The sequence below is a fragment of the Lissotriton helveticus genome, chromosome 5_1 (assembly GCF_964261635.1).
Source record: "Lissotriton helveticus chromosome 5_1, aLisHel1.1, whole genome shotgun sequence".
NCBI classification, from domain to species: domain Eukaryota; kingdom Metazoa; phylum Chordata; class Amphibia; order Caudata; family Salamandridae; genus Lissotriton; species Lissotriton helveticus.
Window position 1 is genome coordinate 2,066,536,011 of NC_136065.1, and position 26,324 is coordinate 2,066,562,334.

At 50.2% G+C, this 26,324-nt stretch overlaps 1 protein-coding gene across 7 annotated transcripts in view; it reads left to right on the forward strand.

Moving 5' to 3' along the window:
• Nucleotides 1-26,324, forward strand: part of BAG6 (BAG cochaperone 6) — a 440,475-nt gene that overhangs the window by 84,491 nt on the left and 329,660 nt on the right. The gene's annotated exons all lie outside the window — the stretch shown is intronic.

The window sequence follows — 26,324 nt, forward strand, 5'->3', positions numbered from 1 at the left end:
GCACTGTAGTTGCTCTGTTATGGGTTGACTAGTGTTGCAATCTGGTCTCGTGAGGGGCTGGATGGTGCGCTGCTTCTATTCAATGTGGCCTGATGTCTTTTCTGTGTCACACTATTTAGATTAAGCTCTGCCTTCTTGAGGAGGCTTCACTCTTTAGTTTTAATGTTTATATTACCAACATTCAGATTTCTTTTCATTAATGGAAAGTTCAGTCGGCCAACTTAAACGAAAGTACTAGAATTCACAAACTGGATGCACATTGGAAATGAGGATCTTGCACTTAACTATCCGAACCCTCACCTGTTTCGTCCTTTAAATTCAAAGCAATGCCTTACCTGCTTCCGCAATATTCCTGGGGTTCATGTTTCTGCATGAGTCGTTCCTCTGTCTAGTGTTGTGCTCCGTATGGGATTCCTGCCTATGGGATTCCACTGGTGGCAGGCATAAGTAGAATTTTACCTCCCCACTACAGGAGTGCATCCTAACAATTCGAAATGGGTCTGTGTAGGAAATTGCTCACTTTTAGGTCTTCCCTATGCAGCGCGCATGCGCTGCATAGGAGGGCCTTTAGCCGCCGCTCTTTAATTCTTCAAGCATTGCACTCGTGCTTCTGGCGGCACCCACCTTGCGGGAGCGCGCAGCGGCGCGCCACAAGCGCGATTGCAGTGCTTGGAAAAAGTGAAGACTGCTCTCCCAAGCCCGCATGCCTTCTGCTGCAGCGTGCACACTTTATTTTTAACTTTCAGCGCGAGGGTACACATCCTGGCGCTTTCACTTGCGTTCACTTGTTATTGCGATCTTCCTTTCTTAGTCACTTCGCTCTTCTTTAACACTTGTTTCTCCATCCACACACCCGCCATCTGCCAGTCCTTCCATCTCTCGGTTTTTCCTTTAGTTTTGCCCTTCATTTGTGTCTGTATGTGCGTTCATATGACTAGAGTGTTTGACATTTCGGTGCTGCTGTACACACACTTCCACACAGCTGGACTTTCTCCCCAGAGGGGACCATAAAGTTAATTGTGTGTTCGTAGCCGGCTCGAAAGAAATATTGCACCATCCAAAAGCAAATGAGAGATGCTTGCAAAGTATTCCAGGCAACATTTTATGGACCCCATGTTTCTGGTCATCCTTTATCCTCAACTTTATTGTGGAAAAAGCATTATATAAAATCATTTTTTAATGTCGATAATACATTTTAATGGCTGTTCAAACTCGGTATGACCGTCTCTTACATTAGATCCCAGTGCTGTCTTAACGTGTTTTCATTTGCTAACCTTGCTGTGTGATCTTGTTTGATCCATATTATGCCGAAGGCCGATCTAATCCTGCAGGAGGCTTGTGCGGGTAGAGCTACTGGCAGGCGATGAAGTGTATGCGCATCAATCATAAGGTTCCCGTTTTCACCTCCGGCTGCAAGTGCATAACATGCGGGCTGAGGTGCTCCAGCTTTGGAGCGAACTAGCTCAAAGAATTATTTTTCTTTTTTAATTTTTTTAAGGGTATTCCTGCAGGATCCGGAAGTACTAGGATATTTATTTGTATTCTTAGAATGGGTATCATTAATAATGCAGTTACAAAATTGAATACACAGACTATAGAGCGCTCCACAATGGTTATCAGGGTATATTAGCCAGACAATATCTAAAATTGGTGCCTCTAGAGAGAGGGTGTGTATCCAACACCCACAACTCCTGCTGACACAGAAACAAAACTGTATACCACCCCCTGAGCACACGGTTATCAATGTTCTAATTTTCAAGTTTAAACTTGATATAAAGGATTGAAGTACTGGCAGGAATACGTGGAAGCTATTGACTTGGATAAATTGAGGAACTTTGAGCCCTGAGGAAGTCAATGTGATGTATTAATGCACGACGAAACACGTGTTGGCTGATGTACCATCTATACAGAAAAAACAGATTGGAATAAAATTTGGAGAAACCGTAACTGGAGAAGGAGTGGACATTGCTTGTTCCGATATATACACAGTGACGCTTGCCAGAGACTTGTTTTAAAGATAAGAAAGAGAAAATTAGAAAATTGATATCCGTGTGCTCAGGGGGTGGTATACAATCATTAATAATGCATCCTTGGAAAATCGTTCGTCGTTGGCCACATTTTTTTAGAATTCAACGTGGTTTTCATTCTTTTTTATTTAATTGAAAGAAACAGCCTAAAATGTTAGAAGTGAGAGAATCTCGGTGTGAGAAAGTGCCATCTTTCTTGCATGGTATGCCCCCACTTTTTGCCGAATTGCTAATGTGCTTTGACTGAGTGTGCCCTGGGCTCCTGCCAGTCAGCCCATTTGTATTGAAGCTAAAACCCAATTGGCATCTCTGGCAACATGTCAGCCCCTGGTAAATGGTACCCTAGGTACCCAGGGCTTTGTGACCAGAGAAGACCCCCAAGGGCTGCAGCACTTATTGTGTCACCCTTAGGGGCCCTGCACCCTGACACCCACACACTGCCTTTGCAGACTGAGTATCCTAGTGCAGACCTAAACAGTCAACATGGCACACATCCCTGTGTGCCATGCTCACACACCCACTGCCCTGGCATACATCAGTCATCCCTCTAGCTGGGTGCCCTATGCCAGTGGTGTGGGCACAGGTGCATGAGCCCTGTGCCCCTACAGTACCCAGGGCCATTCCTGGGCACTGTAAGTGCAGTGATGCCATTAAGAGTATTTGGTGCTGGGAGGTTGTGATTACGAACTCCGCAGCACCATCATGGCTACACTGAAGACAGATAAGTTTGATATCAAACTTCTCAGCACATTAAACCCACACTGATGCCGGTGTGGGATTTAATGTAAAATGCACTACAGAGGGTATCTTAGAGGTGCCCTCTGAAACATTACCTACAATCCACGTCTTGTCTGAAAGGCTACCTAGGCTGCCACACAGCAGACATGTTGCTGGACCCCTGGGTAGAGAGCCCCCGCTCTCCTGGGCCTGCAACAATGCACATCCTGGGCGAGGTGCTAGGTCTCCACCCCCAAGATGGGCAGGGGGAAGCTTCAATGGCATGCCACCTTTGTGAGCTTCTCCAGACCACTTGCTGTACTCAGCAACTGCCCCCCACCAGTTCTGACCCCCACTCTGACAGGAAACCCTACGTCAGGAAAGGGGGTGGTGCCAGCCTGTGCCAACTCCACCCCTCAGGTGGGAGAGGTGAGGTGAAGCACGACTCCGGGCTACCTCCATCTTGAGGATGGGAAGCCCTACCGACTCACAGCTAGGCTCCTGCCCCCTCCCACAGGAGAGGAGCAGGTTAGGGGGTGTACCCACCCCTACCTGTAATGCCCCTAAATGTAGTATTTAGGGGCACCCTGAACCTTCCTTCCTCAGATCCCGATTTAGAAACAAGGAAGACCTGCCGTGCAGCTGCTAACAAGAGGACAACACCAACTGACTTGGCCCCAGCCCTACATGCCTGTTGATCCTTGAACCTGCTCCTGCTAAATCCTGAGCGATACAAAAGGGGAAGATGGACGGAGCGTTTGAACAAATCAAACACTCACCCCCAGTCAACAGATCTGGGTTTAATCCATCACCATTCTTTAGTTCACTCAGCCACCCCAGTTCAGACATGGCTATATGCAAATCAGTCTGACCCTGTGCCTCATGGGAACAGTACAGCCCGAACTGCCAAGCCATGTCTTCCCTGGACCGGAAACAAGCATCCTGGGACCGGTTTCGGATTCATAATCCTCATCAGCCAGGCTATCTTGAATCCAGTGGCCAAGTGAACAAGGGACTCCCGTCTGAGCATACCCTGCCACACTTAGGGCTAAATCCTGACGTCTCCTGCGGACAGCAACCTCTAGAACCCCAGAGGACCTGCCTGCCTTGACCCTCTTAGAGACTGGGACTCCCACGAGCAGTTGTTCTGCTCAAAAAGCAATACCCCTGGTGCAAGCCAGGAACCGCGAATCCAGCCCACCCTGCACCCGCCGAGCCCTGCCTGTGCCAGAGTAGACAAAGACCATGAGGATGTCCCCCTGGCGAATCTGACCTGGAATCCAGTGCCCAAGGACCCTCCTTGATGACCCAGACGATGCCTGCAGACTCAGAATTAGGGACCCTTCCAACCGCGACCAGCAGAGGGTAAGATTTCCCAACGTCCAAAGACAACCCTGCACCCGGCGCCCCCTCCCCTCGAAGAGTTGGTCGCTCCAGAAGAACCTCCGTCCCCGAGCCTGCAGCCTTTGTTCCCTTTTCAAGATCTCCATTGAATAACATTGAGTGCCCGACGGCGCAAAAGCACCCAGCTGCCCGAGTGCCCATGGCAGTGCAACCTTTGTCCTATCCTACTTCCCCATTTGCCCTGAGCAAGTGGTCAGGAGCCCAGCTGCCACAGCCGCATGGCCTGCTAGCCAGCAGCCACCAACCGAAGGCCCCCTACCTCTTATTGGATAACATTGGGCCTAAATACCTCTGCACCTGGCTGCCCCTGTGCCACTGAGGGTGTACCAACTGTACCTACCTGACCTTGGGAGACCCCTGAGTCTATGCACAGAACCTTAACTCTGCCAGTCGAGTGCTTACCTAAAAGCCAATAACTCTTTTCTTCCATAGGCTAACATTGACTGGTTTTACTTGGAAATTGTAGGAGAGTAGGGTCTGCAATCCTATGATCACCCAGATTTTTGCTTTTTGCTGCACTGGTTTACGACTTTCCCTGGCTGTGGGCCTGCTAATCAGACCCACAGCCTAGCTGTTCTCTCTATCCAAATTGTACCCAGGTACTGAATTGGCACTGGGCCCTCTCCAAGTCCCTGTACCCAGGGCTGAGGTGCACCCAGAAGTCTCCCAGGGGCTGAAGCACGTATTGTGCCACCCCTGGATTGACTACCTAAATCTGACACAACTGGCTGCACGACAGCTGGGGCAAGGTGGTGTACTCACCCTTTGCTTTAGATATAGTATACCTATATCTAACCCTAAAATGGACACACAGATCTCCTATCAGTCACTCCTATGGCAGGCCTTAACAATCCTGAAGGCAGAGTGCTTGGAATCGTGTGAGATGGTGCTCTGGCATGAGCTGAGCCTGTCTGCGGCTTTCGGGATCTATCCCTTAGCCGTTTCCATGATATCGCATACCATATACTCTTAAGTGCATTATAATCCTCGCGGTTATGTGCCAACTCTGGTATCGCTTTATCAAAACATGTCGAGTAAGGTGTCATACGACTTGGAATACTAACCCCTCGCCAATTCTGGCGACGGGGTTAGCATTCCACCCTTCTAGAGGGACACGACATGCCTGTAACCTATAACCCGGTTAAAAGTCAGACAGAGCCTTAGCATCCACAAAATGGATGCTGCCACCGAGACACAAGTCTGCCCTCCTGCTGCTGGGAGTCCTCCCAGAGCAGGAGATAAGGACAAAGGGTTTCCTGCCAGGGGCGGTGCCAGCACCGTCCCAGACAGGGTTTTGTGTATTATAGGTAGGCAGGGCTTTAGAGGAAGGTGACTGCACGTGGCACCCCGGTGCTCACTGTGCATAGGCTGGCTGGAACCAGTTCCAGGGTCACTCCAGACCCTGTGCTGGGGAAAAGCCCGCCAAGGAAGTGGGTGTAACCACCCCCCTCCTAGTCCCACCCATAGGGCAGGACTTAGTCGCGTGCCAGCCCCTTTTTACAGGATAAAGGTAGAGACTGGCCCCCTTCCAAATCAGATCATCTTTGAATCCTGAAACTACTTTCTGCGAAAGGAACTCAAGACTTCTTCCTAAGATTTCTCCCTTGTGACTAAGGAGTAGTCACCCTGCACCCGCAGGCACCATCTACAGAACACTGCGGTCTGCTGCACGTCCTTCCTCCGGAATCCGACTGCCCAGTTCGACGAGACCCGGCTTCCCTGGCACCTCTGACCTCTACCCACCTCTACAGCACAGCTGAGAACCGTGGGTGCGACGAGACCTCGAGGGACCGGCCATCGCCAAGACTGCACGACTTCTGCACAGCAAGCCCACCGAGTATTCCACTGGTGAGTGCTTTGGGGTCCGAGAAGCCCCGACTTTGAGCAGCTCCAGCTCCGAAGTGCAGCCCCCCAGCATCTCCACGATCTGCGTGGGGCCCTTCTGCTTTCCGCTGCTCACCGCGTTGTTTGGCTACTAGCCCGTTGGCTTGTGGCCTTCCTGACGACGCCCGACGACATTTCTGCTGCTGGTCTGGTTGCTCCAGACTGGCCCTTGCTCCCTTCCCGAAGAGGAGCACCCTGGACCCTCCTGGTCCACTCAAGACGCCATTTTGAGTCCACCGCGTGGGCTTGAATTAGCCAAGGCTTGTTGCCCAATCCTGGGTAACTTCGACGCCAACGACTTCATCCTTCGTGGGACAGCTCGCACCTCCATCCTGGTCGCCGACAACGCCTCCTGGTCCGAGAGACTGCAGAGCCCAGCAGCGCCCACTCACCTGACTGCGGTGACTTCGCCCGGTGCCATCCTGGTGCCCACTTAATCACTGGCTAGTGATTCAAGAACTTGGTCCCCTCTGCTTTCAGGTTTCTTCTTCCTTGATCCAGGCTTGGATCCATCGAACTTTCCTTCACTGGTCGCCTGCCAGCAACTTCTTCCTTCCAGGCTCCCGGTCCGGCAACGAGATCCCCGACGTCTTTTCAGACCTATGCAGCTGCAGCCCCTGGGCTAGGTAACTTCGGCACTCCGGTGTCCCAGCATAGCCTCACTATCCAAGGGTCAGGATCCACTGTCGTTTTCTTCCTACCAGGTCGGGTTCGCCCGTGAACACTAACTTTGCCTTTACTAGCCTCCATAGACTTTGTCCCGCATCCCGCGTGAGAGTGCACACTCTGCACCCGAGTCCCCTGGGCCTCCTAGTAGTAATCTAACGATTCCCTAGTCCAGTCCTAGCGATTCCAAAGCCTATTAGAACTGTTACTTACCTGCTAGTAATTCGCATTCCACTTTTAGCGTATATGGTTTTTCGTGCCCCTCGGGCATTTGTGTAACGTGCTAACTTAAAAGTATTTTCGTAAGAGTTTTGTTGTGTGCTTAGCACCCTGTCCTCATAAAGAGTACAGGGTTGTTGTGATTCTAATAAATACATTGTTTATTTTCATAACACTTGTGTGGTGTCCTTTCACTGGGTGTTCAAGGGGTAATGTGATGGTAAAACAGCTGGCTTAACACGCCCTCTAGAGTCTTAGCCTTAGACTGCTCGTATCCATGCTACTAGGATAGCTGGTCTATAAGGTTGACTTACAACCAATCATCAATAAGGGTTGTTTGGACTGATATATAGTGATCACTAGAATAGTGAACACTGCACATCAGGCCAACTTCTCACATTGGTGAGCAGCGGTTGGGATTTGAGCTTGCTGTTGTTTTACCACACATGCCCTAAGAATATCTTGTGAAAGATCACATAAGTACTAAAGGTACATATAACTTAGCTTAGAATACTCTGAGTTCTACTGAACCAGCTGTTGTAGCTCCTAGGGCCTAGCACACCCTAAACTACAACTCTAGCAAGGGATCAGTAGGCAAACATATAGTGTAGGTAAGTGCACCACTTACACCTCACTAGAAAAGCATGTCGACTCAGGGGGACTCTGCTGAGACTCCCCTGGTCAGTGTTGACCCTCCACAGGTCACTTCAAGATATGCAGCTCTCAATTTTCAGGAGATGAGGCAACTCTGTGTCTCCAGGAAACTGAAACAGGGGTCTAACCCCACCCTACCCTTTCTGATAGGTCTCTTAGAGACATATGATGCCAGAAAGCTCTCTCAGTTACATGAGAGCATGCCAGCCTTAGAGGGAACCTCTGGGGATCCAGACCTCCCCAACACTGATTCAGCAGTTGAGGAGGAGGATGAGGAGGTACTCTCTGGGGATGAGGTAGACAAGGGTCTTGAGGTAGTCAGAAGGCTAACTAGGACCAACTTAGACTTACTTGGGCTAGGATCTGGGGGCCCCCCAGTACTAACCCGAAGTGGGCCTAACCTTGGAGTTAGGAGAGATAGATCTCTTTCTAGGGACTCCAATAGATCTCTGCACTCTAATGCCTCTTCTCAGGGGAGAAGGAATCCTCCACAGAGGAGATTTACTTCCCCTCAGAGAAAGGAGCATGAAGCTAGGATGAGGCAAGCTGAACTGAGGATTGAAAGGGAAGAAATTGCCCTGGCCAAAGAGAAGCTTGCCCTGGCAAGAGAGCAGCAGATGAGTGGGCTAGCTCCCACTGGTGGCAGCAATCTCCCAAGAGGTAGAGAGAAGGGTTTAGATACTAAACACCTGACTAAAATAGTGCCCCCCTTTAAGCAAGGGGATGACATCCAGAAATGGATGGCTGCTCTGGAGAGGGCCTGCACTGTGCAGAACATTCCCCAGAGTCAGTGGGCAGCTATACTGTGGCTCTCCTTTGATGGTAAAGGTAGAGATAAGCTCCTCACTACAAGAGTGGAGGATGCTAACAATTACCAGGTCCTGAAGAATACACTGGTTGATGGGTTTGGTTTAACCACTGAGCAGTACAGGTTGCTGTTCAGAGACACCCAGAAAACTCAGTCTCAGGACTGGTCTGATTTTGTGGATTGTGCCACTAAGGCTTTGGAGGGCTGGTTGCTGGGTAGCAAGGTTACAGATTACACAGGATTGTATAATCTAATGATGAGAGAACAAATTTTGAACAATTGTCAGAACCAGTTGCTGCACCAGCACCTTGTTGATTCAGATCTGACCTCTCCCCAAGAATTGGGAAAGAAGGCAGACAAATGGGTCAGGACAAGGATCAAGCAGAACCAGAACCAGAACCAGGGTGGTCAGAAGAAAGCAGACCAGAAGGGTAATGTCAAGAATGAGCAAAATGACCAGAAGTCTTCACCAGGTCCCCAACAAACCAAAGAGGGTGGGGGTCAGGCTTCCCAGAAGAAGAAGACTCAAGAAGGCCAGTCAAAAAGGTGGTGCCAGTACTGCAAAAGTAAATCTCACTGGTTTAGTGAGTGCACCAAAAGAGGAGGAGGACAAACTCCTGCCACTACAGCTCCTAAAGCAACTGCACCCCCTAGTACAGTCAGTAGTGGTAGTGTCACTCCCAAGGCATTAGTTGGGTTAACCTTGGGTACTGAGGGGTCTGACAACTTAGTTGGCACACTCACTCAGGCTGTCCTTGTCTGTACAGGGGATATGGATATGTCCCCTGAAATAAGTCCCAATACTTTGGGCAAATACAGGCAGACACCTTTGATTAATGGCAAAATGGCTCAGGCCTATAGGGACACTTGTGCCAGTGTCACCATGGTGACACCTAACTTTGTGGACCCTGGACAGATCATGCCAGGTACTGATTTCCTGGTGACCAATGCCAGCAATGTCACTACTAGTCATAGTGTGGCAATTGTAGCTTTCTCCTGGGGTGGAGTGAAGGGACAAAAGAAAGTTGTAGTCAGTTCAGACCTCCCAGTTGATTGTTTGTTGGGCAATGATTTGGAGTCATCACAATGGTCAGAAGTGGAGCAGAGGACTCACATGGAGATGTTAGGCTTGCCAGCACATGTGCTTGCTGTGACTAGGTCACAGGCCAGAAGATGCCCCACTGAACAGGTGCTGGATCCTGAAATTATGGACCAGACACCTCCCAAGAAGAAGAGCAGTAAGGGTAAGGCTTTGCCTTCCCCCTTGCCCCAGGTTGAGGATCAAGTCTCTGAGGAGGCTGATCTAGCAGAGCTGAGGGAAACTGAGCCTAAAGAGCTTGAACTTGATCAAGTTGAGTTTCTGGGCTCAGGGGGACCCTCCAGAGCAGACCTGGGGAAGGAACAGTTGAGCTGCCCTTCCCTTGAACCCCTCAGACAGCAGGCTGCTGCTGAGGCTGCAGGGAATGCCACAGGTGCCCACAGGGTATACTGGGAAGATGGACTCCTGTACTCTGAGTCAAGAGACCCCAAGCCTGGTGCAACCAGGAGGCTGGTCATCCCCTTGTCTCTGAGAGGTTTCCTTCTCACCTTGGCCCATGAGATTCCCCTTGCAGGTCATTTAGGTCAGACAAAGACTTGGGACAGGCTTGTCTCACACTTTCACTGGCCCCATATGAATGAGAATACCAAGGAGTTTTGTCGCTCATGTGTCACTTGCCAAGCCAGTGGCAAGTCAGGTGGCACAACAAAGGCCCCCCTCATACCACTACCTGTGGTGGGGGTTCCCTTTGAAAGAGTGGGGATTGACATTGTTGGTCCAATGGAACCCCAGACAGCATCAGGACACAAGTTTATACTGGTGGTGGTGGACCATGCCACCAGGTATCCTGAGGCTATTCCCCTTAGGACCACTACAGCCCCTGTAGTGGCCAGAGCCCTAGTTGGAGTGTTCTCCAGAGTGGGTTTCCCTAAGGAGGTCGTTTCTGACAGAGGTACAAACTTCATGTCAGGATATCTGACTGCCATGTGGAAGGAGTGTGGTGTGAACTACAAGTTCACCACACCCTATCATCCACAATGCAATGGGCTTGTTGAGAGATTCAACAGGACCCTGAAAGGGATGATTCATGGACTACCTGAACCTCTTAGGAGAAGATGGGATGTCCTGATCCCCTGCCTCCTGTTTGCTTACAGAGAGGTCCCACAGAAGGGGGTTGGTTACAGCCCTTTTGAGCTTCTGTATGGGCATCCTGTAAGAGGACCCCTGTGTTTGGTGAAGGAAGGTTGGGAGAGACCTCTCAAAAAGCCTGCAACCAACATAGTGGACTATGTACTTGGTCTCCGCTCCAGGATGGCTGAGTATATGGAGAAGGCATCTAAAAACCTTGAGGCCAGCCAGGAACTTCAAAAAGCTTGGCATGACCAAAAGGCTGTACTGACTGTGTACCAGCCAGGACAGAAGGTGTGGGTGCTGGAGCCAGTGGCCCCAGCAGCTCTGAAAGACAAATGGTCTGGGCCCCACACCATCATTGAGCAAAAGGGAGAGGTTACCTACTTGGTGGACCTTGGAACTCCCAGGAGCCCTCTCAGAGTGCTCCATGTTAACAGGCTCAAAGCATATGTTGACAGGAAGGACATGAGCTTGCTCATGGCCACAGATGAGGGACAGGAGGAAGAGAGTGACCCTCTCCCAGACCTGCTCACTCAGAATCCTGATGATGGATCAGTTGATGGTGTTGTCTTTTGTGGCAGCCTCACTGAACATCAGCAACAGGATTGCAGGCAAGTTCTGCAATCCTTTCGACATATGTTCTCTCTGACACCCAGCCAAACTGATTGGTGTACCCATGATGTTGACACTGGAGACAGTCTGCCTGTCAAGAGTAAAATCTACAGACAGCCTGATCATGTTAGAGACTGCATCAAAACTGAAGTGCAGAAAATGTTGGAACTGGGAGTCATTGAGCCCTCAGATAGCCCTTGGGCTAGCCCAGTAGTTCTAGTGCCAAAGCCTCACACCCAGGGTGGTAAGAGAGAGATGAGGTTTTGCGTAGACTACAGAGGCCTCAATGCAGTCACTAAGACTGATGCCCACCCAATACCAAGAGCAGATGAGCTTATAGATAGATTGGCTTCTGCCAACTTCTTAAGCACATTTGATTTGACAGCTGGGTATTGGCAAATCAGGTTAGCTGAGGAAGCCAAACCTAAGACAGCATTTTCTACCCCTGGAGGGCATTATCAATTTGTGGTAATGCCCTTTGGACTGAAAAATGCACCTGCCACCTTCCAAAGGTTGGTGAATCAAGTCCTCACTGGGCTGGATGACTTCTGTGCAGCTTATCTTGACGATATTGCTGTCTTTAGCTCCACCTGGGAGGATCACCTGGTCCACCTGAGGAAAGTGTTAGAGGCCCTGCAAAAGGCAGGCCTCACTATCAAGGCCACCAAGTGCCAGATAGGGCAGTCACAGGTTGTATACCTGGGCCACCTTGTAGGTGGAGGCCAGGTTCAGCCACTGGAGAGTAAGATACAGGCCATCAAGGACTGGACTCCTCCAATCACCCAGACTCAGGTTCGAGCTTTCTTGGGCCTGACTGGGTACTATAGGAAGTTTGTCAGAAATTATGGGTCCATAGTGACCCCCCTTAATGACCTGACAAGCAAGAAGATGCCAAAGAAAGTTCAGTGGACAGCAAGCTGTCAGAAAGCATTCAATGACCTAAAGCAGGCCATGTGCACAGCACCTATCCTCAAGAGTCCAGATTACTCCAAGCCATTCATTGTCCAAACAGATGCTTCTGAGTTGGGTGTGGGAGCTGTTCTGTCTCAACTGAATTTTGATGGTAATGATCAGCCTATTGCTTTCATTAGTAGGAGGTTGACACCCAGAGAGAAAAATTGGTCAGCTATTGAGAGGGAGGCCTTTGCTGTGGTCTGGGCCCTGAAGAAGCTGAGGGCCTACTTGTTTGGCACTCACTTCACCATTCAGACAGACCATAAGCCCCTCTTGTGGCTAAATCAGATGAAGGGTGAAAACCCCAAACTGCTTAGGTGGTCCATTTCCCTACAGGGGACGGATTTTACAGTGGAGCATAGACCTGGGACTGATCACAGCAATGCTGATGGGCTCTCCAGGTATTTCCACTTAGAGCAAGAAGACTCACCTGGTCAAGGTTAGTTTATTGTCCCAAAGTTTGGGGGGGGGTCATGTAGGAGAGTAGGGTCTGCAATCCTATGATCACCCAGATTTTTGCTTTTTGCTGCACTGGTTTACGACTTTCCCTGGCTGTGGGCCTGCTAATCAGACCCACAGCCTAGCTGTTCTCTCTATCCAAATTGTACCCAGGTACTGAATTGGCACTGGGCCCTCTCCAAGTCCCTGTACCCAGGGCTGAGGTGCACCCAGAAGTCTCCCAGGGGCTGAAGCACGTATTGTGCCACCCCTGGATTGACTACCTAAATCTGACACAACTGGCTGCACGACAGCTGGGGCAAGGTGGTGTACTCACCCTTTGCTTTAGATATAGTATACCTATATCTAACCCTAAAATGGACACACAGATCTCCTATCAGTCACTCCTATGGCAGGCCTTAACAATCCTGAAGGCAGAGTGCTTGGAATCGTGTGAGATGGTGCTCTGGCATGAGCTGAGCCTGTCTGCGGCTTTCGGGATCTATCCCTTAGCCGTTTCCATGATATCGCATACCATATACTCTTAAGTGCATTATAATCCTCGCGGTTATGTGCCAACTCTGGTATCGCTTTATCAAAACATGTCGAGTAAGGTGTCATACGACTTGGAATACTAACCCCTCGCCAATTCTGGCGACGGGGTTAGCATTCCACCCTTCTAGAGGGACACGACATGCCTGTAACCTATAACCCGGTTAAAAGTCAGACAGAGCCTTAGCATCCACAAAATGGATGCTGCCACCGAGACACAAGTCTGCCCTCCTGCTGCTGGGAGTCCTCCCAGAGCAGGAGATAAGGACAAAGGGTTTCCTGCCAGGGGCGGTGCCAGCACCGTCCCAGACAGGGTTTTGTGTATTATAGGTAGGCAGGGCTTTAGAGGAAGGTGACTGCACGTGGCACCCCGGTGCTCACTGTGCATAGGCTGGCTGGAACCAGTTCCAGGGTCACTCCAGACCCTGTGCTGGGGAAAAGCCCGCCAAGGAAGTGGGTGTAACCACCCCCCTCCTAGTCCCACCCATAGGGCAGGACTTAGTCGCGTGCCAGCCCCTTTTTACAGGATAAAGGTAGAGACTGGCCCCCTTCCAAATCAGATCATCTTTGAATCCTGAAACTACTTTCTGCGAAAGGAACTCAAGACTTCTTCCTAAGATTTCTCCCTTGTGACTAAGGAGTAGTCACCCTGCACCCGCAGGCACCATCTACAGAACACTGCGGTCTGCTGCACGTCCTTCCTCCGGAATCCGACTGCCCAGTTCGACGAGACCCGGCTTCCCTGGCACCTCTGACCTCTACCCACCTCTACAGCACAGCTGAGAACCGTGGGTGCGACGAGACCTCGAGGGACCGGCCATCGCCAAGACTGCACGACTTCTGCACAGCAAGCCCACCGAGTATTCCACTGGTGAGTGCTTTGGGGTCCGAGAAGCCCCGACTTTGAGCAGCTCCAGCTCCGAAGTGCAGCCCCCCAGCATCTCCACGATCTGCGTGGGGCCCTTCTGCTTTCCGCTGCTCACCGCGTTGTTTGGCTACTAGCCCGTTGGCTTGTGGCCTTCCTGACGACGCCCGACGACATTTCTGCTGCTGGTCTGGTTGCTCCAGACTGGCCCTTGCTCCCTTCCCGAAGAGGAGCACCCTGGACCCTCCTGGTCCACTCAAGACGCCATTTTGAGTCCACCGCGTGGGCTTGAATTAGCCAAGGCTTGTTGCCCAATCCTGGGTAACTTCGACGCCAACGACTTCATCCTTCGTGGGACAGCTCGCACCTCCATCCTGGTCGCCGACAACGCCTCCTGGTCCGAGAGACTGCAGAGCCCAGCAGCGCCCACTCACCTGACTGCGGTGACTTCGCCCGGTGCCATCCTGGTGCCCACTTAATCACTGGCTAGTGATTCAAGAACTTGGTCCCCTCTGCTTTCAGGTTTCTTCTTCCTTGATCCAGGCTTGGATCCATCGAACTTTCCTTCACTGGTCGCCTGCCAGCAACTTCTTCCTTCCAGGCTCCCGGTCCGGCAACGAGATCCCCGACGTCTTTTCAGACCTATGCAGCTGCAGCCCCTGGGCTAGGTAACTTCGGCACTCCGGTGTCCCAGCATAGCCTCACTATCCAAGGGTCAGGATCCACTGTCGTTTTCTTCCTACCAGGTCGGGTTCGCCCGTGAACACTAACTTTGCCTTTACTAGCCTCCATAGACTTTGTCCCGCATCCCGCGTGAGAGTGCACACTCTGCACCCGAGTCCCCTGGGCCTCCTAGTAGTAATCTAACGATTCCCTAGTCCAGTCCTAGCGATTCCAAAGCCTATTAGAACTGTTACTTACCTGCTAGTAATTCGCATTCCACTTTTAGCGTATATGGTTTTTCGTGCCCCTCGGGCATTTGTGTAACGTGCTAACTTAAAAGTATTTTCGTAAGAGTTTTGTTGTGTGCTTAGCACCCTGTCCTCATAAAGAGTACAGGGTTGTTGTGATTCTAATAAATACATTGTTTATTTTCATAACACTTGTGTGGTGTCCTTTCACTGGGTGTTCAAGGGGTAATGTGATGGTAAAACAGCTGGCTTAACACGCCCTCTAGAGTCTTAGCCTTAGACTGCTCGTATCCATGCTACTAGGATAGCTGGTCTATAAGGTTGACTTACAACCAATCATCAATAAGGGTTGTTTGGACTGATATATAGTGATCACTAGAATAGTGAACACTGCACATCAGGCCAACTTCTCACAGAAATTCTTCTAAGTGTGGAGTTTTGGAACTTTAAAACATTCATCTAAAATCAGCCGAACTACAAATTCCGATTTACTCACCTGTTATCCGGAGAGACCTCAGTGGGCATCTTTGAGCCCAGTACTGACCCTGAAAACTAATTCTAACCGTCCTTACCAGTAACTTGAATTTCCTTCCATAGGATATCATTGCCTGCTTTTTGCTGAAAAAGATTTTGAGTCGATTTTTGAAACCTACATATAATCTCTAAACATTGTGCCAACGATAAAAACTTAATTACTTGCCTGTTTTAGATAGAGGTCCCAGTGCTGAACCTAGGAATCCAGCACTGGATTACAAAAGTAATTGAACATACTTTAACTGCAAATTGAATTTCCCTCCATAGGACAACATTGGTAATTTCAACTGAGAAAGTTTCAAAGTGCCAACTTTTAAAATACAATAGTATTCCTTAAAAATCACTAATGTAACCAACCCGCTTTTACTTAATGTTTACAGCTCATGTCCCGGGACTGAATCTAGGATCCAGTCCTGTGGTTAGAAAAGTAATCTACAAAGTAACTAATTGCATTCAAATTCCCATTGAGCTCAATGTTGCATTGTGTTTGAAATTGTGTTGCCTATTGCAACAAACTGTAACTATTGCATTCAAAAAGTCTATTGCCTATTTGAAAAGTATTTAACTAAAGTAACTCACCCTGAAATAGTATATTTTGATACCTTGTTGGTTCTAAAATAAAACTATCTTTTGATACAAAACAATTGGCCTAGAGTTCAGTTCTTGAGTGTGTGAGACCATTTGCTGACTGAGTGTGTACAACAAATGCTTTACACTGTCCTCTGATACTGCCTTACTGCTCGACCAAGCTACCACTTTAGAGAGTAAGGTTATATATCTAATTTTACCCTCTGCCATACCTCTGGGGACTGTGCACACTGTACCTTACTTTGGTCCAGTATATACAGAGCCACTTTCCTACACTCGAGGTGAAAGTTTCAACCCAAATAAGCATTCGCTTTTATCGGGTATGCGCTGACGTGCGTGCTCTCTTCTTTCTCCCTGGGTTCATCTACCTCTCTCGGTGTGGCCGTCTCCTTGTTTATGGGCCTTTCATCAGCTAAGGGCCACCCAAAATACTGCTGGTGGCCACACACTGTTATCTTTGCTGCTTCCTGTGGCTTGACACCAAGCTATCAAAAGTCTGTTATCTACAAGAACAAATGTCTGCACTCGATGTCCCACACAGATGGCAGTTTCTCTGTGTCACGGACATGTGTAGCTCGGATCTTTTTGCCATGCATGGTACCACTGTGTGAGAGCCGAGTTACTCCATGCCCTGCGCGGTGATTGCATTGTCGATTTTAGGGCTCTCTTTGGCCCATTGGAATGATGTGGGCCAGTTTCCTGGCTTGCAGGATTTGCACCCTGTTTCACATCTCATACCACGGGCTATCTCCACTTATTTGCCTACCCTTTCGTTACCTCCAAACCACCATCATATTAGGAAAGGGGAGTTAGTCCACTCAGCCGTTCATCCTTCAAAGGTCGAACAAACGTCTGCTTTTTTCCGCCCCAGGATACTGTTCACGCTGAGGCTACAAATGCACATATTAGTTTTCTGTCTACTTGGCCTTGTTAGGGCAAGTAAACCAACGCAATGTTTTGCACAACTTCGTGCCTGACAACCGCCCACGTGATACACTTAAATAACCCAGTCATGAGGTTTCACTTGTAAGTGAAGACACTACTTAAAAGGAGGCCCCGCTCACGAGTGTGCACAATTATCTTGTAATTCAAAACTCTGTTATAAGTGCACACAACCGTTCAGGGACTGCTGGGCAAATTCATGCACAAAGTCCCCTTAACATTGGCACCATCTTTGTGTGGAGACAGTGCTAGGAGGCAAGGTTTCACTAAAGAATGTGCACTGGTGAGGTATCTCTAGTTAGTGTTTACAATACTGGTGAAACCTTGCTTGTGCATGCAGAGTACACATGCTGTCTCTGTAATAAGGGCACACAACAGTCCAGGTGACGTCGCACTGATGACTGCACACAATGAAGCAGAGAAGACAGTCAGTGCAAACAATATTCAAGGTAATCTCACTAATGTGCACAAGCAGTCCGGAAACTGAAGTCCTACCAGTGACTGCATATAATACTCTGAGTGATATCTCTCCGATGAATACACACATCGCCCTAGAAAAAATGTTAGTTATGTGTGCACACAATCCAGCAAAGAAGGCCTCACTACTCAGTGATAACAATATTCAAGGTAATCTCACTAATGTGCACAAGCAGTATAGAAGGTGAAATGGAGTAGGTGGGCATGTTATTGGGGATACAGTAGTGCATAGTCCACTCCGGATCTCCGAACGACCCCTGCCCTCACCACGTCTTCAACAAGGCCGACGCTGTCATCGCACCCCACCTGCGGGACATCCTCAACACCTCCTTCAACACCGCTACCTTCCCGGAGAGCTGGAAGCACGCCGAACTCAGCGCCCTACTCAAGAAACCATCAGCCGACCCCACCGGCCTCAAGAACTACCGCCCCATCTCGCTGCTTCAGTTTCCAGCAAAAGTCATCGAGAAGACAGTCAACAAGCAACTGGCCGCCTTCCTCGAGACGAACGGCTCCCTCGACCTCTCGCAATCTGGCTTCCGGGCCAACCACAGCACGAGACCGCCCTCATCGCAGCCACCGATGACATCCGAGCCCTGCTCGACAACGGAGAAACAGCGGCCCTCATCCTCCTGGACCTCTCCGCGGCCTTCGACACTGTCTGCCACCGTACCCTAGTACAGCGCCTCAGCAACGTCGGAATCCAGGAGAAGGCACTGGAGTGGATCATCTCCTTCCTCGCCGGAAGGACACAGAGTCCGCCTCCCCCCGTTCAGATCAGAGGCCACCGAAGTAATCTGCGGCGTTCCTCAAGGCTCCTCGCTCAGCCCAACACTCTTCAACGTCTACATGAGCCCCCTCGCAGCCATCGCACGCCAGCACAACCTCAACATCATCTCCTATGCCGACGACACCCAGCTGATCCTCTCCCTCACCAAAGACCCCGCCACCGCCAGAGCTAACCTACACGAAGGGATGACAGATGTTGCCAAGTGGATGAAGGACAGCCGCCTGAAACTGAACTCGGACAAGACGGAAGTCCTCATCCTGGGATCTGCACCCTCCGCCTGGGACGACTCCTGGTTGCCCCCCGCCCTGGGCAGCGCACCCACAGACCACGCACGCAACCTGGGCTTCATCCTGGACTCATCCCTCTCCATGACCAGACAAGTCAACGCCGTCTCCTCGTCATGCGTCAACATCCTGCGCATGCTACGTAAGATCTTCCGATGGATACCCACCGAGACCAGGAAGACGGTCACCCAGGCCCTCGTCACCAGCCGTCTGGACTACGGCAACTCCCTCTACGCCGGAACCACCGCCAAACTCCAGAAGAGACTCCAGCGGATCCAGAACACCTCCGCACGACTCATCCTGGACATCCCCCGCCGCAGCCACATCTCCGGACACCTGAGAGACCTGCACTGGCTCCCGGTCAACAGGAGAATCACCTTCCGTCTCCTCACCCACGCACACAAAGCCCTACACAGCCAAGGCCCAGGATACCTCAACAGCCGCCTCAACTTCTACGCTCCCACACGCCAGCTCCGATCGACCAGCCACGCCCTCGCCGCCGTCCCCCGCATCCGAAGAGCCACCACAGGAGGAAGGTCCTTCTCCTACCTGGCCGCCAAGACTTGGAACTCCCTTCCTACCCACCTCCGCCTGACCCAAGACCACCTCGCCTTCAGGAAGCAGCTCAAGACCTGGCTGTTCGACCAGTAGCGGACCCCCTCCCCCCAGCGCCTTGAGACCCTCCGGGTGAGTAGCGCGCTATATAAATGCTATGATTGATTGATTAAGGTCCCAAAGGCGTATTGGCTATGCTAATGCTGGTTTACATGGCCACCCCCACTTTTTTCCTAGCGTGATTTTGATTGGAAGGGCAGTGGGTTCCTGCTAACCAGGTCCCCAGTGCCAGATCTCTTTCCTAAAACTGTACAATTGTTTCCCCAATTGGCAATACCTTTAGCACCCTCTAAGTCCCTAGTAAATGGTACAGAGGGCCTGAGGTGCTAAAGAAGGTTCCATCAAGGTCTGCTAATCAGCTGATTACAATTGTTCACAGGGAACTTGTTTAAAGAGAAGTTTATCGTTTGTTGCAGTTATGATTTCTTGCAATGACTCACATGAGCATAAGAAAAGATCAACACAATCTTGAGATATGAATTAATTTCCACATTATAGCATTTACGTAAATGTTTGTAAATGAAATAGCCCAGAAAGAATTAAGTTAGTACTCACTTCAGCCGAAATGAGTAACTTTAATTTTAAATTCAAGAAGGCTTAGTAAAAAGGTTAAATAAAAACGACTCGCATAACACATGTATTGATAAAGCTTTCCGAAAATATTGAAATATTTTAGATAATTTTGACTAATGCAATCCCAGTGAAGTGACCATTACCAACATGTAATAAAAAATAGGTGACTTTATTGAAAAAAGGTTATTGAAGTAAAAAAGGATGTCTTCTGTGATTCTGATACAGTATATCCGATCAAGAACCAGAGTTATATTTCTAGTGCTCTCAAGAGTATCATTATTGGTTGCTGACGACGTTTTGACCCCACTGTGGATGTGGGGGGTCTCTTCAGGATGGATAATTCTAGAAACTAATGGTACTAAAGTTCCTGTTCATACCATTCCACTTGGCGGCAATTTCTTCCATTTATCAGTCGTCAACCCCCTTAGTTCAAGGAATTTGGTTATCTGTTATGAATTAGGCACAATCCCATGCAGTTGGACTCCTAAAGATTGAGCCTTTATGGTATAATGCGTCTGTCGTATGCAGGTACAATAACAGTGCAGAGATTGTATTAAATATATTAGATCGCTGTCAGTGATAGATCGCGGTCTGTGATAGCCGACCTAGTCTTGTGTAATCATAATAGCCCTCTTTAACAGCATTTTGTATTTAATACAAGTTTGCCATTAATCTGACATTGCATGGGTTCCAGGGAATAGTTTGGATACGGAAGCCGCCGCAATGCAATGATCGTCCGTGTCTGTGGTGAATTATTTCTCCGACCTGTACTGAACCATCAAGGGCTCCAACACAAATTGTGGCACCCTAAGACTTCTCTCCAATGTTATGCTGGGCTGCTATCGTAGGCTCCATGTTTTGGTGCAGACCAAAGTGAAACACGACCAGACACATCCCTGTGTGCCAGGCCCCCTAACACTGCATGTAGTACATGTAAGTCACCCCCAAAGCAAGCCTTACAGCCCTATGGCAGAAACTTTGGTATTAAGTTAGGGCATACCTGCATGAGCAGATATGCTCCTGTGCTGGTCATTGCCATTACTGCCAGTGCAAGTGGAAAGGGGAGCCATTTTAGAACATTGTAGGAAGCTGGCTCTGTATATACTATACCAAAGTGAGGGATAGTGTGCACAGGTTCCAGTGGAACCCAGAGGTTGTCAGAGGTAAAAGTAGATAGCACCTTACCTTCTGTTTGTGGTAGTGTGGGTTGAGCAGCAAGGTTTTATCAGAGGGTAGTGTTAAGCATTTGTTGTACACACTCAATCAGCAAATGATTGTCACACACTCAGACTGAACTCCGACCAATTGGTTTTGTATAAAAATATTCTGTCAGTCCATTTTATTTCCTAGATCCAAGCAAGTCTAGCATAGTTAAGTGAATAATGCTTTGCAGTAATTATACAGTTTGAATTGTAATAATACAGTTGGAATTGCAGTTGTATACATACTGGAGTTTGATTACAGTAGAATTACTAGTAATGCACAGCTTTGAAATATTGTACATATATTTTGTATTGGCTTTTCAATCGAAAGTCAAGTAGATTACTTTACAGATTACTTTTCTTACACAGTGTAGTATACCTGGATACTGCTCTGGGACATTTCCTGTAAACGGGTAAGTAAAAGCTTTTTTGTTATTTGTTTACAGTTTTAGAGACTGTTCTAGGTTTTCCAACTCCACGCTTAGAAACTTTTCATAGGGCTACTGGGTGCAGAGTGCTGAGGCCCAATGTTATCTAATAAGGGATTGGGGGGCTCCGGTTGGTGGCTGCTTACGAGCAGGCTACAAGGTTGTGGGCGGTACAAAAGGGAAGAGGTCCCAGTGGGACAACTTCAAAATATACAACTTAGATTGCGCAAGCGCACATTCAAAACTTTACGCTGAGAATTCTTGTTCAGTATTATTTATTTCATAATGAACATCCAAAAGGTGTTCTTAATCCAGCATACATCTGGAACATATATAACAAACAGATTGAGAGTGCCCCAAATGGGGAAAAAAGGGGAATAATTTTGTAAGTGCAACAGGTGAGGGAATGAAAAGTAGTGACACTATGAACATCAGCAATATTATTTACAAAGAGAAGGCTCGTTCAGCCTACCAAATGGATATATGCAATTTGACTGCCATTATGTATGCTGAAAAGACAGTGAACCTCACTGTTTCCCACACTGGCATAAACAACATTGTCAACGTTTCGACCCGAAAATGAATATGTAGGTGACTTTGGTCCATACACCAGGGCCTTTTCCTCAGGACTGTGTATGGGGCGCCTAAGGATTTAACAAATTAACAAAGACTTAAAAACTGTTGTGAATTCCTTAACACTACGTGCGACAACCTAATAGCTAATTTACCATGTGTCACCAACAACTTAGTGGTAATATTTATTAAGGTAGGCCTGGGGGCTCCTACGGCAGTGCGGACGGACGGCAACCTGCAAAAACAAGGTTGAACCCTGTCCAATATTTGATCAAAACAATATAAAGATTGAATTACACGTCTTTTCTAAAATGTCTCAATGTATTTATAATTACAACTGGTGCACAAGGTCCGGGCAATATGTTATCACAAAGACTCGTATTGCACACACCAATTAATACCGTTTATATGGACCGATGTGATACGGATGCAATGTATTTTACATTTATTTCTCTCCACGAGACAACACAATTCACCATTTAGGTATTATGTCAAGATAACCACCGTGACTCGTAATATGCGCAACCATTAACATTGTGGGACTATTCATTTATAATGAGTCTTTTACAGTTTGTCTATGCCTCCCTCTTCTACCATCCACAAGAGATCGGAGTATTTAGAACTCTATCATGAGTCTGTTGCAGCCTGTTTAGTCTGTTTTCCATCCCCTTTTCCATTTTGAAGTCTAGTACACGGACATATTAGTGAGCATCCAGCGACTGCCATGACGTGACCAGCGCGTGCATGCTGTGACGATTTAGTATTTAAATGATCCCTTGTTCTGCGCCCCGCTTACGATGCACCAGAGCTGATGTCCCTGAAGCTGAGGTAAGGAGTCTCTCTCCCCTATTCGCCGTTCCTTTACAAGGTCATGGATTGTCCATGGGCGCACTCACAATTATGCCTTTTGCTGTCTTTGGAATTAGTGCTTCGAAGAGGCCATTCAGTTGTCTACTCATACGCGGTTGCACAGCAGAAGTTAAACAATCTTTTTTTAAGCTACCTCGGTCTCACTTTAACATAATTTCACGAGTGGTAGTACATTCTTGGTCCATTTTTCTTGTTTAGTTACACAGAATTTGTGACCCTTTGCTTTATTCTGGCCCGCAGTAAGGACACCATATTTTAGAAAATGTGTGGAGAACATTTCTAACCAAGTGAGTGTAACCAAATTGAATTATACCCATACATAGTTGTAACGTGTAATTCGTTCTTTATTTTGTTGATCATATATTTGATGGCGTTCAACCTTGTTTTTGCAGGTTGCCTGCCGTCCGCACTCTGCCCTAGGTGCCCCCAGGCCCACCTTTACAAATATTACCACCGAGTTGTTGGTTGCACATGGTAAATTAGCTATTCGGTTGTCGCATACAGTGCTGTTCAGGAATTCACAAGTTTTTAAGTCTTCGTTCATTTGTTCAATCCTTAGGTGCCCCATACAGTCCTGAGCAAGACCACTGTTGGAAGGACCAAAGTCACCTATGTATTGATTTTGGGGTTGAAACGTTGACAATGTTTATGCCAATGTGGGCAACAGTGAGGTTCACTGATTTTTCAGTGTACATAATGGCAGTCAACTTGTATATATGCATCTGAAAGAGACACGTTAGTATTAGATTCCTTACCTTAGAATATCCCCAGGCGTCAGACTGGATTCGGAAACTTTTGCGTAGCAGTACCCTTGCGTGTCGGTAGGCGTCGTCTGCGGCTCCGCGTCCGTCGTCGGCGTCGTGGGCGCCGTGATGTCGTCGGAGTACTTAGACGCCGCCTCCGCGTGCTGACGTCCGTTCTTCTTTTTTCCGCGCCAGCAAGCGCAGATCTGGAAAAAGCAGTAACCCTAGTCAATTTTTGACTAACTTTTTGATCACTTTTTGATTGTATTTCGAGTCTCTCGACTCCGAACGGTGCCGTAGGGATGCCCGGCTTCAAGCACTGTGACGATTGCGACCGCCTGATGTCGGTCACGGATCCTCACCGCGTCTGTTTATCTTGTCTGGGCGTCGACCACGACGACAAGGCCTGCTCCGACTGCCGGGCCCTCTCTTCGAAAGCCAGGCGGGAGCGGTCCCGCAGGCGACTCGAACTCCGGCAGTCGGTCCCGCGCCGCGAGAGGTCCCGATCCCATGGGAGGTCGAGGGACAGGTCGCGGGCTCTGAGCCACCACAGTTCCGAGGGTAGGCCGCACTCCTCCGGGTTCAAGTCGTCGTCAGGTAAGAGGCACAAGAAGTCCAAGCGGCATCATCGCTCTCCGGACTCCCCCCGACGCTCGCACGATGCGGCCGGGGGTTCGGGTGACACCACCCACGCGGCTCCGTCGGAGTCGCGGGCGCCGCGTGCAGCTCCACACCCTCCGGTCCCTGGGCTGAACGCGACGCAGGAGGAGATCGAGCGCTTCCTCATGGCCATGAGGAAACTCTCTCCTCCGGCGGGCTCCGCGGAGCCTTCGGGCCCAGCGGACCCGTCTGGGGCCCCTAGCGGGTCGGCGGCTCCGGCCCCGACGCCGTCGGGTGCTTCGGCCCCGACGCCGCCGACGCCTTCGGGCCCGGCGCCGCAGGTCCCCTCTATCCCGACGCCGCCGGCGCCTTCGGGCCCGGCGCCGGGGGGTTCAGTTGTCCCGGCGCCGCCGGTGCCTTCGGGCCCGGCGCCGCAGGACTCCGCTAGACCTCCTTCGGGATCTGGTTCGTCGCAGGTGGATCTTACGGCCTCCCCGGCGTCGGACCCGCAGGTGTCGCCTCCGGCGCCGTCCTCTGGCAGCGCCGTTCCCGGTTCCACCTTCGTTCCTGTTCAGTCGTCGGGACGGCCCCGATGGGCGCCGCTCCAGACGCCGTTGGGTGAATTTCACTTTTATGAACAGGCCCCATTAGTTGAGAACCCTGGGTTTCAGGAGATGGGTGATGAAGAGGACTGGGAGGGGTCTGAGGACCCTCTGACCAGGGAGTGTCAGTCTCATAAGGACTGGATAGGAGACCTTGGGGAGGCCAGTGGCCTGGACACCTCTCCAGACACTGGTTTTGTCTCCCCTCCTACCGTGGCTTCGGAGGAGGGGGCAACCTATAGTGTGGTGCTGATGAGGGCTGCCAAGGCCTTGGGCCTTGAGCTCCCCGTCGCGGCCGTGGGGGACTAACCTCCTCACTGAGGTCCTTAAACCGCAGTCCAGCTCGGCCGAGCCTCTGCTGCCCTTTAATGAGGCCTTGACCGACGTTCTTCTGGGCACTTGGTCCAAGCCCGCTACGGGTTCGCCCGTAGATAGGAACGTGGCCAGACGCCACCGCCCAGCCCCGGGCGACCCATGTTTCCTGTCCTCCCACCCTACCCCCGAGAGTCTGGTCATCCAGGCCTCCAATTCCCAGACCGCATTCCCGTCGGCCCCGCCCGACAGGGAATCCAAGAGGTATGACCAGTATGGGAAGAAGATCTTCTCATCCTTTAGTCTAGGCCTGCGGTCTTCCAACACCGCCTGCCTCTTGGGACGTTACACCCACTCTGTCTGGGATAAGGTCGCGGAAGTGCTGCCAGAGTGTCCGTTGGAGGTACGGGCCAAACTCGGCCAAGCCCTTGTGGAGGGCCGGGATGCAGCCAAGTATTCCATCAGGTGTGGGCTGGATACCACCGACTCGCTGGGTAGAGCGAGGGCAACGACGGTGGCGGTCAGACGCCACACCTGGCTGAGGTCCGCCAACTTCTCGGCTGATGTCCAGAGCACGCTCATGGACATGCCGTTCGATGGCCGTCGCCTCTTTGGCGACAAGGCAGACCATGCGCTTGAGCGCTTTAAGGACTCCAGGGCTGCGGCCAAGTCCTTGGGCCTCTCGGGCCAGCGCCAGCAGTCGGCTGCCTTTCACTCCTTTCGTGGCCACGGAAGGGGTGCGCCCACACGCGCCGCCAGCCACGCTCCGCAGGGCAATACCCAACGCGGTGGCGGCCGTGGGAACCGCCGTCCGGGCAGTCGGGGGCAACGGCGAGGTCAGTCCACACCCTCCCCCGCAGCATCCGCCTCAAAACCCTCCTAGTCCGTGCTTTCAGGCCCATGTGACGCCAGTGGGGGGCAGGGTTCGCCATCACCACCTCCACTGGCGCACTGTCACTTCGGACAGGTGGGTGCTGCAAATCGTCCGAAGGGGCTATTCCCTCCCCTTCGAGGCGACTCCTCCAGCCATGCCACCGCAGAACCACCGTGTATCGGGGGATCACTTGCGACTTCTGCAGGAGGAAGTTACTGCCCTCTTGGCCAAGTGGGCCATCGAGCGCGTTCCTGGGCCAGAAGTAGGGTGTGGTTGCTACTCCCACTACTTTCTGGTACCCAAGAAGGGCAAAGGGGGCCTACGCCCTATCTTGGATCTACGGAACGGCAACGGCTTCCTCCGGAAGGAGAAGTTCACGATGCTGACACTGGATCAGGTCCTAGCTGCCCTGGACCCAGGAGACTGGATGGTAGCG